Consider the following 11,769-nt stretch of genomic DNA (forward strand, 5'->3'; position numbering starts at 1 on the left):
ACACCAGAAGCTTCATAATGCAGAATGGATGTAAGAAAGACTTAGATATTAACTCATGGCAGAATTTTACTCTCTATTATGAAGTTTCTAGAAACTATCTCTATAGAATAAATTAATAATATAAAAATACTTTTATTCACATAGTTTTCAGTTGTAATTGGAAATCATGAATTAAGCTTACCTTTAATTGTCTCTTTAGTTTTAAAGTGTGAATGCTTGATTACTCTTCATAATACAGACTGTACAAATACATAAAATTTTTAAAAAGTCTCAAAATTCATATAATACACAAGTATATGAATATGAGGTTCCTTGTGGTTTCTTTTTTATTTGTCAGTGGTTGGTTGTATTGAAAAACAATTAGAAGAGTTTTAAAAATATTTTCTTTTCATAATTTTCATCCTTTTAGAACAGAGTCCAGCTCTGTAGCTCTGGATGGCCTGGAACTTGCTATGCAGACCAAGCTAGCTTCTAATACAGAGGCCAGCCTTCTTCTGCTAGGATTAAAGACACATACCATCACACCAAGCTTATTTGTTAATTTTCCTTCTTTTTCTCCCATTATGTATGGTTTAGTCCTTAGAACTCACACAGCTGCACCAAAAGTCACTATGACTTTAATGAACAGGAGCTGCAGCCTGGAGTCATCAACCACCAGACTTCCTCCAATCATAGATCTCTCTCCTTCAAGCAAGAGCATGCTTCTAATTCAGAGGCCAGCCTTTCTCAGTCTTTCACTGTTAGAATTTACTAGCGGATCCTGGAATATTGTTTTCTGCTTGCCAACAACTTCTTAGAAAGACTGTCTACAGCTTTTGTGTCCTGGAAGGCTAAACATAGTGCATTGTACACAGGGAAGACAATGGTATACAAGAAGGGCTGATTTAAAAGAGCTTGGAGTCTGGTGGTGTACAAACACATGGGACATGAGATTATACCTGCATCAATTACAAGGCAATGCAAAACCTCTGAGAATGAGTCAAATCTATAGTTATTCTGCAGGCTGGCAGCATGGTTGTCACATGAGGGGTAAGACCTGGATTTTTACATTGACTGTAGCAGCAGATCAAGAGAAAAGAAAATGCCTTGATTGCTTGATTACTGTTGACAGATCCTGACACCTGGGATCCTCGGAGTATGGACCCGCTTGGGTTGGTGCCAGGACAGGCTTTATTTAAGTGCCAGGGAGAGTCTTGAAGAGAGACTTGTTAGCATGGCTGTTTGAAAGCTTGGGTAGCTAGTAGAAGAGAAAGAGGGGAACTTTTACTTTCTTCAGTATACACAGGGCCTTGTGGGCAGCTCTCATCCCAGTTTTCTGAGTTTAGCTACTGCACAGTGTTCTGTTGCTGCTCTCTGCAAAACTCTTCCTAAATCATTATTTCTTGTCTTCCTTTTCAACCCAAGCCAGCAATGAGTTAGAACTTCTCTATGGTGATATTTTATTTGTGCTGAAATGTGATTTTATTTGTATGTTAATAAAGTTGCCTGGGGATCAAAGCTAAGAGCAAGCCATCAAGCAGAAGTCTGGTAGTGGTAGCACACACCCTTAATCTGATCACATGGCAGGCAGAATCTCTGTGTGTTCAAGGACACAGCCAGCATGGTGACACACACCTTTAATCTCAGTACCAACCATAGAGACCTGGAGGTCTGTATAGACAGGCAGTGACGAGGAAGTCATGTGGTTGGGTGTACAGCCAATGAGAAGGCAGAACAGAAAGGCAATAAAAAGACAGGACACAGGAAGGTCTCTCTCTCAGGGGAAGGACAGCAGGGAGTGGTAAGATAAGGTTGTCTTAGCTCTTGGCTACTGCTCAGTCTCTGGGCTTTTAACTCTTTATTTGGCTCTATGTTTCTTATTTAATAAGACTGTTTAGAATTATATCTACACTTCTCCTACATGGAGAAGTATTGTTATCAACAGAGTAAAGGGGCTTCTGACACATATTTGTAGCACTAATGTAATTTTGACACAGAACGACATACTTTACCCCAGCTGTACAGAATAGTATTTGTGGTGATATGTGACTGCATATGTGTCTGAGAGGAACATTGTTCCTAATGTGTTTCACTGGGAAGTGGCAAGAATATCTCTACTGGGATAACCAGAGTTTTATAAATGAGCACAGACACTTTAAATGCAATGCTTGTTTGCAATGAATTAAGTAGAGAGCCATATTTGTTTCTAAGGACAGCTCCCCAATATCGCCTTGATATCATCGGCAGGCTGAGCTGGTTTTAGAGTGATAGAAGTTAAGCCTTGGTCTCCCCTTATGGGATTTCAAGAACACGTTAAGTAGGCAAAAGAGAGATTGATGAATAGGACCAAAGTCATGCAGCCGGAGTAGGATGGAAACAGAGGCAGAAATCAGCTCTGATTGCTATTCGCCATCCAAAAAGAATACCCCACCCAAAGCATAACACACAGGCTTTAAAATTAGAGCCAGAGGTACCCTTGCATATTTGCTCACATGTATGTACCCTACGTCGAGTTATTTAAACCCCGAGCTTATTTCTTCATTATTAAGCTAGAATTGACATTATCCTCCTTACGCGATCCTTGACAGTCTTGCATTACAAGGGCACATTACTAATAAGCTTTGTGGAGGTACTATTGTACTATTTACAATTTCTTATTTATATGAAACTCTCATGGCAGGTTTATGAGACCCCCATTGCTGGATGGAGAGATGGATCAGCAGGTAAGAGAGCTCACTAATAAAGCATGAGGACTTCGGTTCAAATCACCATCCCTACCACTCACATCTTTAAAAAGACTAGTGGAACCAACTTGAATGTGTAACCCCAGGGATAGGGGGGGTCGAGACAAGAGGTTCTCTGGAGCTTACTGTTTACAAACTAGATCCAGGTTCAGGGAGACACACTACCTTAAGGGAATAAAGTGGAGAGTGATAGAACAGAACTGATGTCCATCCTCCCCAGTCTACACACACACACACTCACTCACAAACACTCATATCATACTCATACATACTCAAACACACACTCACATATTCACACACACTGACACACATACACACACATGTACACCACATATACACTCACACATGTACACACACACACACACACACCAGTCCCATTTCTGTGCTCATACCACGGCTTTGAAGATCAAGATAAATTCCAGTTTATAACTCATCACATTTGCCAGCACAGAATGAAAGACTGGGTACTAATAAGCTTTTTTCTTCTGTATTTATGATCCGTTTATTTCTGAATGAGATCCTTGCAGCTGATTGATACTATTTACTGATGCAAACTAATGAATCCCACTGTTTTGTCCTCAAATCATACAAACACACATTACTTACCCAAGGTCATACAGTCAGACCGTAATAGAATACAGGACAGAACATACATAGGTCTTACAGCTTCTGACCTAGGGTTTTACCTCCCAGCTCAAACAGCTTTGGAATATCATTTCCTAAGATGGTAAAAACCTTACTAAGATTATTAGAACATCCCCGGTCTCCTTTTCCAATATTCCTTTATGTGTACCTATCAGCTCATTCTTTTCAAATGCCAGGGATGCATTGCTCACTAGAGTAACTCCAGTCCCCAGCAGTCTTTAATGTAAAAGGCAAACCTTTCCACTAATGAGCAGTTTGTCTAGTGTTCTTAACCTTATCCGCAGCTCCTCAAGCAATAAAGGCTTAACTATTATGCACCGAAAGGTGTTGATAATTCTCAATCTTCATGCAGAAAATGGCTCTTTTGTCACTTCTTAGAGTCTACTGTTAAACTTAGCACACTGCTTACAAATTACCTTTCCTGTTCTGCAAAGCAGTCAGCTGGAAGTATTGGTGGGCTGGCGGCAGGTGGAGCCTCCTCCTGTCAGGACAAAAATGATACCCGCTGCTTAATAGAAAAAGAACCATCTGCAGTTTAATGATGTAGACCTGTCTCAGCAAATGGCCTGGGTTTAAATACAAGGTAGAAGGAAGGGCATTAAAAAATAGAGAAAATGAGGCAGAATATTGAAGACTGTACAAATAGAACTGAAGGCTGGAGTTTTATCAACTCTGGCGTTAGTGTAGAATGACTAAAGTGATTTCATTCCTCAGCTACTAGATTTCCTAACTGCAGTCGGTGGACCCTAGAAACCTACAGCTTGCAGGCCTTTCCTCTACCAGCTTCTGGAGTGACGAATGCAACACTACATAGTTCCACGTTGCTGTAAGAGAAACAATAAAAGCTTGATCAGCTGAATGCTTAAATATGGCTGAATGTTTGATGAGATGAAGATGTAATTTTGTCTATGTTCCCTAAGGATCTGGATTAAATATGACTACAGGGCCTAATCAAATAGCTAGTCACTGAACAACGGTCCCAACTGCATTTTTCATTCTAGGCATGCCTTTACCCACCACCCCCACCCCTTCTCCTGCAAGTACATTACTTATTCACTGGTTTGTCAGCAGTGTGCATTATTAGCGCTTGAGAGATAAAACTTTAAGTGTTGCTCCCAATTAGCACAACAGTGACCACGCACCATGCTCTATGCTTAATGCCTGCTCTCAGAGAGGAGCTGGTTTTGAAGGTCTGAGGTGGAGGAGAAAAAAAAAATGAAACAGCTTAAGCATTCATTTTGAGTGGAGAGACAGCTCCTATTAACATTTAACAGCATTTGTGCAACTTGGTGCGGAGGTTATGATGCAAATGAGGAGGAATTAAAAGTGGCCAGGGGTTTGTCATTGATGGATTGCAGTCTGGCGGTGTTCACACTTCTGCCGTGTCCATCAGAAGCGATTACTGTGTAATTAAACCTTATTTCTCTACTCTTCAGTGCATAATTACTTTGTGAATGTAACCATCATCTAAAAAAGCTACCAAAATGCTTTAGCATTTAGTCTAGCAGTCATTTCCCTAGCTTGTGTCAGATAGAACCATCAGACAGTGCAAAAGAACTGTCACTTTTAATAAGAGGCAAAAAATTAAATGAAACAGTATGCTTATTACAGGAAAATTAGGCGTTCAAGTGGTAGAGTCCTTTTCTGCTATTTGCATAATTTATTCTTTTTTGTCCCTCACACCAGAAGCTTCAGGCAATTTTCTTCACATTTAAATAGATCGCACATTTAAGGCTACTTAAGGAAAATTATCACTTTGCATATTTTAATTGTTGTAAAGAAAGTGAATAGAAGAGGTCTGCAGCTTGGACTCTTGAGTCGGTCAGATGCTCAACTGTCTGGTTCTGGAGCTCCCACTGCTGCACTGTAGATAACCCTACAGTTCACAGCCTTCCCCTTGCATTTCATCAGCATGCAAATGCAGCTCCCAGCACTACAATGAGTGGAGCTTTGATATTTACAAACTAGCCACTAATAACTAAAACATAATTTGTTTGACACAACTTTAGATTCTCTTATCGCTGGGCCTTATTATTATTATTGTTATTTTCTTTTTCAAAGGAAAAAAAGCCACTAGTTCTTTTGGGCTTAGAAAAACTAGGAGGTAGTCCAACTTAAACCAGACAATGTTCTAAGGGTTCTAGAAATCTGACTTGCTACAAAAATAGCATTTAGTCCATAATCTTAGCAATGCCACTCATCCTCCTGAGTTCTTCTTTATGCAAAAGAAAAAAATCAAGGAAAATTACCATAAAGCTCTTATACCAGGTGCCAACAGGAGGGTGGAGACAATGCTTTGGTGTGTTTGTACTATAATCAAAAGAAGAGAACAGCAGCACAGGGCATCGGAGAGCAAATGCTGTAAACAGGCTGGTGTCTGTAACAAGCTGTTCATTATGAACCAGGGGAAAAGTTAAAAGGATACTCCAGTGGAACTTTGATCAAAGCATATTTGGCTTATTTATTGTACTTAAGTGAGTTAAAGAATCTTAGTTGCATAATTTGCTTAGTTTTCATTACCAATTTAAAAAAAATCCCAAGGAGACCAAAACTAAAAGTCTTCATTTTGACAAGACAGCGATGTTTTAAAGCATATTAAGATGTGATTCTGATTAACTCAGCAACACTTTTGTTTAATTACAAACAATTATATGTTCCCTTTGGCTACTGGCCGTTTTCATTTACAACGCCATTGTCCTGCTTAAGTGCAAACTCTAAACACTAATGAATGTCTGAGGGACGACAGTTAGCACACATTTGTAGACACTAAGCAAACATTTGTCTCTAGAAGTAAGGGAAGTAGGTCTTAGTTTACAAAAAGTATCAGTGTATGATGAACTAATATAAAACAGCACTCTGTGGAGAGATCAGAGGGAGTATGTAAGACATTAACTTGTAATTCGGAAAAGAACCTGTCAGCTTTGGGACCTGATGTAACTCTCAGAATAACCTTTATTCTGTGAACTTTAAAATGTATTTTAGAAGGCAGCAGAGGATGTTTACTTTTCAATTACCTTCGGGAGAAATGTTTCCCAATATGAATTTTTACTTATTTAATTTGAAATACTAATCAGAAATATAACCAAATTCTGGATAAGGTAAGAAATTTGAAAAATATCTTAATTTCTAAGAGGGAGCCTACTGTTCTTGATTCTAGCATATTCATTAGTGATGACTCAAGTTATTTCTTGTGGTGTTTTGTGCATCATGGAGTACTTACACTGTTTGACCCATTTTTTCCCCTTATTTTGTTTGTTTTTAACTCTGCTTTAGAAGTGACTCTGACTGTGCTGCTCTACTGCCCATTTCAAAGAGGAATTACACACTTTTTAAACTATTCTCTACTAATTCCTCCCACTGCCAAAAGGACGACAGCCAGACACAAGTGGCCCTCACTGTTGTCAAACATGTCAGTGGATGGACTGAGTTGATTTGGTTTCTGAATCAAATGCCTTCAATTTACCTGCAATACCTATAATTGGGAATGAAAGAATTTCTATATTCAAGACATCAGTCCTAAGAGAGTAACTCTGTTTGAAGGCAGAAATGACACATGTCCTGAAGTCAACCTTTTCCAGCATCTGTAGGACTTAATGTAAAGGAAAGCATGGGATTCTGATTGTCAAAGATGAGGGGGAAATCTAAACAAGGGTATTTCTTCTGAGCATCTGTGAAATGTTCATTTATCTTCATATTACACTAGCAAATAACTGTATTCCTAAGCCAGGTGTTAAAGGATAGGAGATGGTTACAAACAAATTTGGCATTTGGCCATGTCTTATATAAAAGTAAAGACAGACTGCCACTAAGAGAACAGAAAATACAGCACTGTAAAAAATTGGCCAAGTGTCAATTTGATGGATTAAAAAAAATCCAGAATATTCTAGAAGCTCATATAATGTTGCATCACTCTAAACCAGTGGTTCTCAACCTGTGAGTCATGACCCCTTAGGGGGTCAAAGGACCCTTTCACAGGGGTCACCTAAGACCATTGGAAAATACACATATTTACATTACAATCCATAACAGTAGCAAAGTTACAGTTACAAAGTAGCAACAAAAATAATTTTATGCTTGAGGGTCATCATAACATGAGGAACTATATTAAAGGGTCATAGGATTATCACTGTTTCAAACCTTTTAAAAAGCAAGTATCATCATTTCTGAATAATCCCTAGAAATGGTCTATATTTTGAATTGCTATGACATACACATTGAATCAATGGGACTTTGGAGACTGTAGTAAAACAGTGAAGAACATGGTCTTTGAGCCATTCAAAATTCCTACTTTACCATTCGCTGCCATTTACTTTTTAATATATTATTACTTTCTGAGTTTCTGTTTTTTCCTTGACAAAAATGAACTTCTATCTCAGAGGACTGTGGGTGAAGTTTCATTGAGATAAATTAACACTCTGTCAACTCCTTACTAATCAGTAGAAATGGTCACAATGGATCTTTTTACTCTAACTGTGGAATAACACATTCACTTGCTCATATACCTGTCTGTGGTGATTTATGATTTTACAATTTGTTTCAAAATCTTTCATTACTAAGAATACCTTGAGTTGAAAAGGAAAGTCATGTTTTTAAAATAAGAAAACCCCAAGTTTATTATCTATTCCTTCCTCCTTCCTTTCCTCTTCTTTTTCTTCCCATTTATATATTATTTATTTATTTATTCATAAATGCTACACAAGTGCTTTATCAATGAGTTATACTCAACAGCTCCAATAGTAGATGATTCTACATTTACTAACATGTCTTTGTGGTATAATCTGTATATTTAAGCATGGTTAATTTTATATATATTTAAATCTAAGAATTATGGATTGCAGTGCTAAAAAGATTAGATAAGATTAGTTATTTATTTTCTTTACATTTTTACATTGGTTTGTTCAATCATTCCTAAAAAATCAATAGATTCATTGAGTTGGATGATTGTAAGTGATAACACATACCACTCCAAAGGCCCAAAATTTTGTTCAATAGCCACTGACAAAACCTGAACTCTGGTATTCTGTCCATAAGTTAAAAGTCATACAGAAGATCTCATTAAACTGTACTTACTAAGATATACTATAACCAGAGTTGACAACATTTTTATTATTCCTGCCCAAAGATTTTTCCTATCAGACTAAGCAGTCTCACTACATTGGTCTCCTGGAGGCAATAAACATATGTATATTTTTTTTAAAACAATTTTTTATTCATTTTACATACCAACCAGAGATCCTTCTCTCATCCTTCTTCCTGCTCCCCCCACTTTCACCTAACTCCTCCAGACCCACCCCTCATTCCCACCTCCAAAAGGGGAGATAGCAATGCCTACTACATTCAGTTGAGGCAAGACCAAACCCCTCCCCGATGCTTCAAGCATGAGCAAGGTGTCTGATACTTACCTGGAAGGGTGGACACCATGATCAAACAGGCAAATTTTTATGAGTTTAGTTAGACTAAAAATTAAAATACTAGACTAATTATATAACAAATAAATATGGGAATTCTATTTATTTTTAGGAATCAATAACATGATCGTCTAAAACCATTTATCAGAGGGGGATTATAGTTTTTAAAAAATGGAAAAAAATGGTACAATTTTAGATCATCCAACTTTACAAATACAGGCAACACCTGGCTTGAGACTGTCTAGATTTGCTAGACCTGGGTACTGGGTGTTAATATCAATATCACCCTCTGGAAGAGCTTAGGTAATCTTTCTGTTACAGTGCCTAGGAAGGACAATTTTGTTATTTTGACTGTTAACTTCAACATTCCTGCCTTAAAATGAAAATTTAACTATTATAGTATTGTTTCACTCCTAACATAGGCTCAATTTAAAGTCTTACCATAGACTAGAATCTTATTTGTAAAATAAAAATAGGTAAGCATAAGAATTAGTATAACGGGGCAGTGGTGGTACATGCCTTTAATCCAGCTCTTGGGAGGAAGAGGCAGATGAACTCTGTGAGTTCAAGGCCAGCCTGGATTAGTGAGCTAGTTCCAGACAGCCAAGGCTACACAGAGACACCATCTCAGAAAAAAAAAAAAAAGTTAGTATAAATGACTTTCTAATGCACACCACCAGCTATGTCTCTTAACTACTTTATATTTAGAAAACTCTACAGATAAAATATATTACAAAAACTGAAAGAACATTTGGTTGCCTTGTATAGCTTTCTACAGGACTAAAATCTTACAAGTTTCTCTAATCATTATTAGAATAATTTAGCTATATGCCACATGACACAAATATTAATAATGGGAATATTATTAGCGCAGTACTGCTAGTTGTGTTGTATTTTAATAATTCTTCTTTAAACTTGAAGTGATAAAAATCCTTGTTTCAAGATGTTCTGCCCAGCAACCATAAATTAGACAGTAGATTTTTCTGCTGATGTAATTGTTCAAGGCTAACTAAAAAGTTATTTTGAATCATGATTTAATAATGAAATATTATGACTTCAGTTTACTTTTAATCTTCAAGTGTTTGACAGATTACTTTGGTACAATAAAGAAGGACTAAGAAGATGGACCTGGTACCTGTGGCTTCTTAAGTGCTTTGGAGAGACATGGGAAAGACATGAGTCCTACATTACTTACTGAGTTAGAAACTCAATGAGGGGAGGAGGTTAGGCAAAGGCTTAAAATTAGCATGCAATTTTTATGCACAGTAAAGTCTGAGAATCACTCGGCCAAAAAGATATAAAGGAAATAGTCATAATCACGTCAGCCAACAGGAGGTGAAAGGGCTGGAAGTGATCATTCTGCAGCTTCTTCTATATTCCTCAGTCTGTGGTAAACAGTCATTCCTCCTATAGCCTATGGTGTTCTGAGAGAATTCGGCAGCATCTCCATGATAGGATAAGAAAACATACAGTGTATTATGTGCATGTGAGTCATGAATGGCAACAAATCTGGTGAGAGACCTCACATGTGGAAAACGGAATTGCTAGGAACTTAATTCTTGTTAATCTTCAGTTATTATAATTTAATAGAATTAACTTAAAAAGAATATGGCATAATGACAGTTTAAAACTGTGATGTAATGCCTTATTAAGAGGCTGTGACAAAAATGATCTGAATTTTATACTTCCTTGTTTGAGAGTATTTGATAAAAGAACAAGCATTGTATTTACCATGCAGGCTTTTCAAATATGTTCAAATAATATGGAATATTTCATTTTGTTGTGTGTGTAGAAGCTAAAAAATCACTATATAACATGAGGAAATGCTTGTTCTGCCTGTTAAACAGGGAAAAGCTGACATTAAGAATACACATAACACAAAAGAGAAATGGAGCCACCTTTTAAAACATTCCATAGCAGGCTTAGCAAATCTTAAGTCAATCTTGCTTAATATAGTTAACTCTCTGCTGTTTCCTAAACCAGAAATATTCAAAATCTGAAATCAAGATTTTTCTTGTGTTCTTACACATGGGCAAGGCCTCCTGTCACTCATTGATTTTTATGATTCAATTCTTCATTTTTCTTATTTTAACCATTCTTTCAGAATTAAGATTACAGTTGCAGATTTTTGTAAATACATTCAAAAGAGGTGTTGAATTTGTTCTATTTCTCATTTAAGGGGCAAAATGCTTGTGAACCACTCTTCAAATGCAATGTAAACCAAATTCCTAGTTGTCGGATTCCATGTCTCTAAAACGTCATAGGCAAAGACAGAATTAGAGAATTGCTTATATAAACAATATGTTTCAGTTCTGATTTTTTTCTATTTAAAGCCTAACATTGCAAAGAAGTAACTCCCATAAAAGTCTGGTAAGAGTAAAAACACCAGCAAAGAAAGTAAATGGAGAAAAGGTTAGAGCGTATTTCCTTTCCTTGTAAATATTTGAAAGCAGTTAATTTTATAAGTTTGGAATAGTTGCCCTAAATCCACAACGTCAGTATTTTATGTGAATTCCTTAGAGTTAAATATACAGGCTATGCTCTTGGCCAGAAGGGCCAGGAATTCCAAACACTGAAGACACTGGTCATTTTACTTTTAACTTGGGCTTTAAGAGAAAGGTGTGTTTAAATTGCCCTGAAGGGTGAAAAAAATGGAGATTTCTTAACAGGCTAATTCCTCATGAGGAAGTACATATATACATAGCCATAACACCACCACCCCCCCACACACACATGAAAGAGAGAGAGAGAGAGAGAGAGAGAGAGAGAGAGAGAGAGAGAGAGAGAGAGAGAGAGAGAGAGAGAGAGAGAAAGAGAGAGAAAGAGAAAGAGAGAGGGATGGGGTGGGGAGAGGGAAGCTTAATTCCTAGACATTTGCTTTTAGATTCTAAAAAGTCTGTATCGGCTTATTCTGTGTATTTAAATGACTGCATTATAACAAGTTAAAATTTAATGATATTTAAAATCTGACAGTCTGACAGGTATCGGCTACT

The sequence above is a fragment of the Peromyscus californicus genome, unplaced genomic scaffold (assembly GCF_007827085.1).
Source record: "Peromyscus californicus insignis strain IS unplaced genomic scaffold, ASM782708v3 Scaffold_7__1_contigs__length_154581171, whole genome shotgun sequence".
NCBI lineage: Eukaryota > Metazoa > Chordata > Mammalia > Rodentia > Cricetidae > Peromyscus > Peromyscus californicus.